Source organism: Mandrillus leucophaeus, unplaced genomic scaffold (assembly GCF_000951045.1).
Source record: "Mandrillus leucophaeus isolate KB7577 unplaced genomic scaffold, Mleu.le_1.0 Scaffold288, whole genome shotgun sequence".
Classification (NCBI taxonomy): Eukaryota; Metazoa; Chordata; class Mammalia; order Primates; family Cercopithecidae; genus Mandrillus; species Mandrillus leucophaeus.
Window position 1 is genome coordinate 461,555 of NW_012103009.1, and position 9,037 is coordinate 470,591.

Below are 9,037 nucleotides of genomic sequence, written 5' to 3' on the forward strand. Positions count from 1 at the left end.
ACACCATCCTGGCCAACATGGTGAAACCCCATCTCTACTAAAAATACAAAAATTAGCCAGGTGTGGTGGTGCACGCCTGTAGTCCCAGCTACTTGGGAGGCTGAGGCAGGAGAATCACTTGAACCTGGGAGGCGGAGGTTGTAGTGAGATGAGATCGTGCCACTGTATTCCAGTCTGGGTGACAGAGCAAGACTGTTTCCAAAAAAAAAATAAAAAAATAATGTGCAGGTGACAGTGCCTGCCCATGCCTGTCGCACAGCAAGTGTGTGCTCAAGGTCAGCTGCTATGACCTTCCTTCTCTTGCCAACATGTGGCTGGTGCCAGGTGCAGAGGCAGCCTTAGCACTGGACCTAAGCCAAGGTGGTCGCTGTGACTGGCTAGAGGGGTTTGGGTTTGAGAGACTCTATAGGAAACAGCTGGCCAGGCCTGGCGGCCGACCAAGTGTAGAAGGGGAAGAAACGCAATGACCTCGGCTGGCTGCGGGGTGGGTGTTCCTCATCAGCCCAGACAAGAAAGTGCCACTTTTAGAGCTCTGAAGAACAGCGTCTGTAAGGGCAGGTGGAATGTAGAGGGCCAAAGAGTGGCCCAGCAGGCGTGGGTTGGGGAGACAGGACCTGGTTGGGGCCTGATGGAGTAGGGCATCAGGGCACAGGGGCGCTGCAGGCTGGATGTGTGGGCAGATAGGGGGCCTGAGAGGTGGGCGCAGGGGGGCTGGGGCAGGCCTGGGCTCATCCCCTCACTAGCCGACCTTTCTGGCCTTCAGTTTCCTTGTCTGTTAATTAAGGCAGGCAGTACCCACCTTGTGGGATGTCATAGGGGCTGGCCAACAAGTACCTGGCACAGTGGACAACACACGGCCCCTCAGGGCAGAAGGACCAGAGAGCAGGAGAGGAGGGCCGGGCTGGCAGCCTCAAAGGCCACAGCGAGGCCCCAGGTCTACCAGATCTCTAACACTAAGACCGGTGTGCTGGGCAGGGGGAAGAAGTCACATCCCATGGGGTGAGGAGGAAGATCAAAAGTGAGGAAGCAGAGAAACGTCCAAATCATTCCTTGAAGAAGTATCTCAATACTATAGGGAACAAATTGATTTTTTTTTTTTTTTTGAGATGGAGTCTTGCTCTGTTACCAAGGCTGGAGTGCAATGGTGCTATCTCAGCTCACTGCAACCTCTGCCTCCCGGGTTCACGTCCTGTCTCAGCTTCCTGCATAGCTGGGATTACAGACAGGCACTACCATGCTCGGCTAACTTTTGTATTTTTGGTAGAGACGGGGTTTCACCATGTTGGTCAGGCTGGTCTCGAACTCCTAACTTCAAGTGATCTGCCTGCCTCGGCCTCCCGAAGTGCTGGGATTACAGGCGTGAGCCACCAAGCCCAGCTCCAAACTCATCTTGTCTACACACGGACAAACGTATGCACACATGGCACAAACCAAGCTAGAAGACGCTGATTCTCTAGATGGAGGGACTAAGATTTTCTCCTTTTTTCCTTTATCAACATTTTACAATTATTCTTCAAATAACAGGTGCTGCTCTAGTAGTTTAAAAACTTATACAAGGTACAGAAATTCCACAGCATATGGAGCACACAGGCTTGTTGATATTCCCTCTGAAACTCCATCTCAAACAACACGAAGAATTAAAAAGACAAGAAAAGAGAGGCCGAAACGACAAACCAGGCCCGGAGGCCCGAACCAGCCGGCCACGTGAAGACGGCCTTGGCACAGGGAAGGCTGAGCTTCAGGAGCCCACAGAAGGGGCACCAACTAGAGATGAGAATTCAGGCCACAGAACTCCAGAGAGGCCTGGACATTGATTTGGCGGTCAGCAAGGGCAGGGTGGGCTGAAAACTCACAGGCCAGGGCAGTGGGACATGTCCCTCCCTTATGGCCTCCTGGGATCGGTGGACCAGGGACGACAGGCACAGCTGCAGGGTGATCAGACACCATCCAGAAATAGGGGACTTGGGAAAAAAAAAACAACACTGGGGTGCCCCCAACCCTCTCCCCAACTCAGCTCCTGATACTAACAGGTCCATGCCCCACAGTGGGGAGCTAGGATTCTTTTCTGGGAAAAATAATGAGACAAAGAGAAAAGTCAACTAGTGGCCTCTAAGCTTGTGGTGAGTAAGCCCCAGGCAGATCCCAAACTCTGTGCAGGATTTAGGGCCCCACTCAGGAAAGCAGCATGGTGCTGACCAAGCAGAAAACAAGGCAGAGGAGAGCGAGTGACAAGGAGGAGAGCGAGTGTAGAGAACAGAAGACGAGGCACGCAGAGGACAGCGAGAGTAGAGAACAGAAGGAAACTCTTTTAAACTATAACGTTCTCAGAGATGACACATTGAGACTGTGTATACATGAATAAGAACTGGAAGCTTTTATTAAAATATCTGAGAATAAGAAACAGCTCTTAGAAATTAAAAATATGGGCCAATCGCGGTGGCTCACGCCTGTAATCCCAGCACTTTGGGAGGCCGAGACGGGCGGATCACGAGGTCAGGAGATCGAGACCATCCTGGCGAACGGTGAAACCCCGTCTCTACTAAAAAATACAAAAAACTAGCCGGGCGAGGTGGCGGCGTCTGTAGTCCCAGCCACTCGGGAGGCTGAGGCAGGAGAATGGTGTAAACCCGGGAGGCGGAGCTTGCAGCGAGCTGAGATCCGGGCACTGCACTCCAGCCCGGGCGACAGAGCGAGACTCCGTCTCAAAAAAAAAACAAAAACAAAAACAAAAATTAGCTGGGTGTGGTGGCGGGCACCTGTCATCCCAGCTACTTGGGAGGCTGAGGCAGGAGAATGGCATGAACCCGGGAGGCGGAGCTTGCAGTGAGCCGAGATTGTGCCACTGCACTCCAGCCTGGGCAAGAGAGCGAGACACTCTATCTCAGAAAAAAAAAAAAAAGATTAAAAATATGACAGATGTTAAGCATGGTGGCGAGCGTCTGTGGTTCCAACTGCTTGGGAGGCTGAGATGGGAGGATCACCTGAGCCCAGGAGTTTGAGTCCAGACTGGGCAACATAGCAAGACCTCATGTCTAAAACACAAACACAAAATAATGGTAGAACTTTGAAAAGTCAATAAAAGGACGAGAACTTAAAAGATGAAGAAATCTCTCAGATGTAGGCCAAAAAGGCAAAGTACAAAACATTAAAAGCAAAAATAAGGAAAGCATTAATTTGAGTGATCTAACACCTGATTAGAAGTCCCAGAAAGAGAAGAGGGAAAATATCAAAGAAATAATATGAGAAATTTCCCTCAGCTAACGTCATAAATGTACAGACTAAAACGGTTCAGGGAGCCCAGCACGACACATGAAGGAAATGGATATCCACTGTGGACCTCAGTGTGAATATGCACATATTGTCTACTGCTGAGCTGATTTGTTTACTTGGGGTATATCTGCTTACTTATAAAACTCTTCCCTTAGAGTTAGTTTTTCTCATTGCTCTGTTTGCTTGATTTTGTACTTATCTATTACTAAATTCTCCCAAGCTCTGACTTTCATGAAACTCTCTTGGCTCTTCTGAGGCAGGAGAAACCCCGTCTCTACTAAAAAATACAAAAAACTAGCCGGTTCTGGGATCCTGTTCTGGGATCCTCGGTCCTGACTCAGAGAATAATTCCACATTATTGGGAAATTCAGGAACAACAGGTCTTAGAAAAGAACCTAAATGCCCTCAGAGAGGAGAAAACAGGTGACACACGTGAGCTGGGAGCTTGTTACATCAGACTTGTGAGACTAGAGGACAACACGGAGGCTCCCAAAGCCCAGGGGGTGATGCCCAGTCTGAACTTCTCATCAGAGGGTCTCAAACACACAGGCCCAATGACCTAAACATCACTGCCCACGAACTCCGTCTCAGGAAGCTGTCTTAACAGAGTACAATTTACCACAGGAAGTCAACCAAAGAAGAGGAAGAAGCCATCACAGGAGGTGGGCAGTGGATGTGGAGGGGATGGACAGTTGGACAGTGGATGTGGAGGGGATGGACAGTGGCCCATGAACTGCTACGGTGAAGTTCCCTTCCTCCCAGTGTTTCCTTTAGTGGAGATGCCGTCTTTCTTTCAGTTCTGCCGAGTGCAGCAAGTCTCTCTGGGGCGGGGCTGCTTCCTGGGGGCCTGTTGTTACCCACTGCTGCTTCCCACTGGGTGAGCAGTTCTAATTCTGTAATCAGGAATCAGGAAGCCCACAGCTCAGAGTTACAAATGACACTGCTTTATGAGTAATGAAAGCCACAGCTTGGTGTCTCTTACTGGCTCTTCTGTCTTATTTCTCAAATAATCCAGATCTCGGACAAGAGCTCACGAAGAGACCAGGAGCACCCACAGGCTCTAGGGCTGACCATGTGACTGCTGCTGCCTCCAGCCCCGGGGTGGCACCCTCTGCTGTGGCCTGGGCAGGCAGCACTCTGACTCTGGAAGGTGACCAGCCGTCTTACGGCCACAGTGGTTTTTCAGCCAAGGGCTGCTTCATAGAGGTAGGGGAGCTGCACGTCAGGCCTCAGAAGAGGCAGCATGTGGGCCTCACCTGCCTGGAGCAGTCCCTGGCTTTAATTAACCAGGGTCAGTGGCTGCTACCTGATCCCAAACCACTCAAACCAAGTACAGCTTCTCTTGAGCATGGACAGCTCAGGCAAATTATCCACTTTCAAGAAGAGTCCTCCCATAATTCAGCCTGTGGTCATGGAGGTGTCCTGCCAGGTCTGCAGAACCCTGACCTCCAAGGCTAACAGGTTGCGGGAGGAGGTGTTTAACCTGGCAGTGCCACCGAGGCAGGGATAGCAGAGTCTCAGAAGCACAGGCGCTGCTACATTCTTGGAATGTAGCCACATCCATTTGTTTACTATTTTCTGTAGCTGCTTTCATGCTACAACTTGAGTCCTTCCAACAGAGACCTTACGGCCTGCAAAGCCTAAAGTATTTACTCTCTGACTTTTCACAGATACAGACTGCCAAATCCTGGTCTACACGCATACTTATATCTTCTCCATCTTTGTTTATTTTTTAGAGAGATGATAGTCCCGCTGTGTCACGCAGGCTGGAGTGCACTTACTCTTCGCAGGCATGATCACAGCACACACGAGTCCCCAGACTCCTGGATCTCAACTCCCACCTCAGCCTCCCAAGCAGCTGGGACCACAAGCATGTGTCACCACGCCTGGATCTTCCCCATCACTGAAAAATAATCTTGACCTTTCTTCTTCCTTCAGCTACCACTCACTCCATCCATCCATCCATCTGTCCTATTCCATTTCTCAAAAAAGGTGTTTTTTGTTTCATTTTGTTTACAATGCTAGTCATGTGACGCAGACAGACTGGAGAAGGAAGAAAGAAATCTTAACCGGTTGTGACCAATTAGGTGTAAATACTGCTGCACTTGGACTAGCCTCAAAAAAAGTGTCTTCTGTAATCCTAGCACTATCCTAGCACTTTGGGAGACTGAAGCAGGCAGACTGCCTGAGCTCAAGAGTTCAAGACCAGCCTGGCCAACATGGTAACCCCGTCTCTTCTAAAAATACAAAAAATTACCCAGGCACGGTGATGTGCACCTGCCGTCCCAGCTACTCAGGAGGCTGAGGCAGGAGAACTGCTTGAACCAGGAGGCGGAGGTTGCAGTGAGCCAAGATTGCACCACTGCACTCCAGCATGGTTGACAGAAAGAGACTGTTTCCGAAAAAAAAAGCCTTAATGTGTTTCCAAAAAAAAATTTTTTTTTAAATAAACATAGAGATGGGGGCCGGGTGCAGTAGCTCACGCCTGTAATCTCAGCACTTTGGGAGGCTGAGGCAGGTGGATCACCTGAGGTCAGGAATTCGAGACCAGTCTGGCCAAAATGGTGAAACCCCGTCTCTACTAAAAATACAAAAAATTAGCTGGGCATGGTGATGCGTGTCTGTAATCCCAGCTACTTGTGAGGCTGAGGCAGGAGAATCGCTTGAACCTGGGATGCAGAGGTTGCAGTGAGCCAAGAGCGTGCCACCGCACTCCAGCCTGGACGGCAGAGTGAGACTCCGTCTCAAAAAAAAAAAAAAAGAGATGGGGTCTCACTATATTGCCCAAGCTGGTCTTCAACTCCTGGGCTTAAGTGATCCTCCCACCTCAGCCTCCCAAAGTGCTGGGATTACCAGCGTGAGCCACCACATCTGACTTCAATGTTTTTTATACAAGTGATACGTGCATGTGCTTTGAAAACTCAAGACAGAAGACAGGGTTGGTGACTCAGAGGAAAACTCAGAGAGCTGACAGGGCTGGTAAGGAAAGGCTCCCCCCTTCCCAAGTCACGCTCCTCAGAGGCAAGGACTGGACTCTTTCAGCAGTTTTCTCCAATGTTAACCTCCATGTTTCTAAATAATACATACATACATTTCTTTTTCGTTCATCAATTTTAGACATTACGAATTAACTTCCTACAATGGAAGGCAAAGCTTTCCCACCATCCAACTTCCCTCTCCCTTTCCCTCCCTCCGAAGTTACAGGGTAATTTAAGGGATATCCTGCGTGTACTGCCTACAGCTGAGCGGACTGCTCACTCGGGCATCTCTGCCTACAGCTGAGCGGACTGCTCACTCGGGCATCTCTGCTTACTTATGGACGTCTCCCCCAAGTTCACAGTCCTCTTGCTGTTTGCTCGGTTCTGCACTTACCTACTACTGATTTCTCCCAAACTCTATGAGACTCTCCTGGCTCACTGCTGCTACTCTGGGATTCCTGTCCTGACCCAGAAGACGCCTCCCCACTCTCCTCGCCCCATACCTGTCTCTCAGCTCTAATTTGTCACCAGACTGGGCCACATTTGGGAGTGGGAGGGATGGGGCTATCAACAGTGATGCTGACACAGCAGGTGTGACCGGCACACCAGAAGCCACAGCAGCTTCTGGTGTAGCCGCCCCACCCTAAGCCCTCGGTTCCTTACAGGCAAGGCCCTGCTCAGGCTAGAACTCTCCTCCCCATCCCAGCACTGCTCCCCTTACCTGAGAGGACCTGCCTGACTACCCTAAATGAAGTACTGACCACCCCCTGATACAAGGACACCCTGGCTCCCTATCCTGCTTTATTTTCCTTGTAAGACCATCAAAGAGTTTCTGTAAACGGCCAGGGAGGAATTATTTCCCATGGCCCCTGCTGCAGCTGCTCAATGCTACATGAGATGTGGATGAGTGTGGATGTGTCTAACAAGACTTTATTGGTGGATACTGACACATGAGTTTCATGTCGTTTTCATGTGTGTAATAAAATATTCTTCTTTTGATTTTTTTTTTGAGACGGAGACTCGCTCTGTCGCCCAGGCTGGAGTGCAGTGGCCGGATCTCAGCTCACTGCAAGCTCCGCCTCCCGGGTTCAAGTCATTCTCCTGCTTCAGTCTTCCTGAGTAGCTGGGACTACAGGCATGCACCACTACACCTGGCTAATTTTTGTATTTTTAGTAGAGACGGGGTTTCACCATGTTGGCCAGGCTGCTTTCTTTTTTTTTTTTTTTTTTTTTGAGACGGAGTCTGGCTCTGTCGCCCGGGCTGGAGTGCAGTGGCCGGATCTCAGCTTACTGCAAGCTCCGCCCCCCGGGTTTACGCCATTCTCCTGCCTCAGCCTCCTGAGTAGCTGGGACTACAGGCGCCCGCCGCCTCGCCCGGCTAGTTTTTTGTATTTTTTAGTAGAGACAGGGTTTCACCGTGTTCGCCAGGATGGTCTCGATCTCCTGACCTCGTGATCCGCCCGTCTCGGCCTCCCAAAGTGCTGGGATTACAGGCGTGAGCCACCATGCCCGAGCCTCCTTTGATTTTTTTCCCCCAACCATTTAAAAAGGTAAAGGTAAAACCAGCTGGACACAGTGGTTCACACCTATAATCTCAGCACTTTGGGAGGCCAAGGTGGGTGGATTGCTTGAGCCCAGGAGTTTGAAACCAGCCTGGGTAACATGGTGAAACCCCATCTCTACAAAAGAAATATAAAAATAAATTGGCCAGGCATGGTAGCATGCACCTGTAGTGCCAGCTACTTGGGAGGCTAAGGCGGGAGGATCACTTGGGACCGGGAGGCAGAGACTCCAGTGAGTTGAGATCATGCCGCTGCGCTCCAGCCCGGGCGATAGAGTGAGACCTTGTCTCAAAAAACTAAAATAAAAAAGAATATAAAACCATTCTTCACTCACAGGCCACAGAGAAACAGGACATGACCTGCAGGTTGAGGTTTGCTGACCTGAATGGATCTCCCACCTCCTGAGGCGTCACCTGGGGACACAGCGGGCCATGTGCTCCTCGCAGAGCTGCACTGTGAGAAGCTGGGAGGCTGGCTCCGCCCCGTCCTCCCTCTTGCCCCAGGCCCATCCTTGCTCACCCTTCTGTCCTGACTCAAGGCCCTGAAGCTCCAGCCATCTCGCCACACTGCCCACTTCCTCTGTGTCATCTCCTAGCATCCTGGCCAGGGCTGAATGGACGTTTCAGGGAAACCTTTGAGAACGGACAGTACCACGAATGACAATCATGTAAGTCCTTCAAGCTGAAGACCTAAAGTGAAGCATGTCCCAGGACTGTGGGTCAGACACCGCACATCTCTCCTGCCTGGCCGTTCTGTGGCCTGGAGCCAACCCTGCTGACAGTGCTGCCTCATGCTGCAATGCCACCCGCATCTCCAGCATGGGATCCGTCTTTTTTCCCCAACATATTGCCACTCAAAACACTCTGACATATACCAACCTAAAATTTACTTATAACTCAGAATGAGAAAATGCAGGCATAAGACAGTCAAAACTCTTTTTTTTTTTTGAGATGGAGTCTCGCTCTGTCGCCCAGGCTGCAGTGCAGTCACATGATCTCAGCTCACTGCAAGCTCCGCCTACCGGGTTCACGCCATCCTCCTGCCTCAGCCTCCTGAGTACAGTAGCCTCCAGGACTATGGGTGCCCGCCACCACGCCCAGCTAATGTTTTGTATTTTTAGTAGAGATGGGTTTCACCGTATTAGCCAGGATGGTCTCGACCTCCTGACCTAGTGATCTGCCCGCTTTGGCCTCCCAAAGCGCTGAGATTACAGGTGTGAGCCACTGC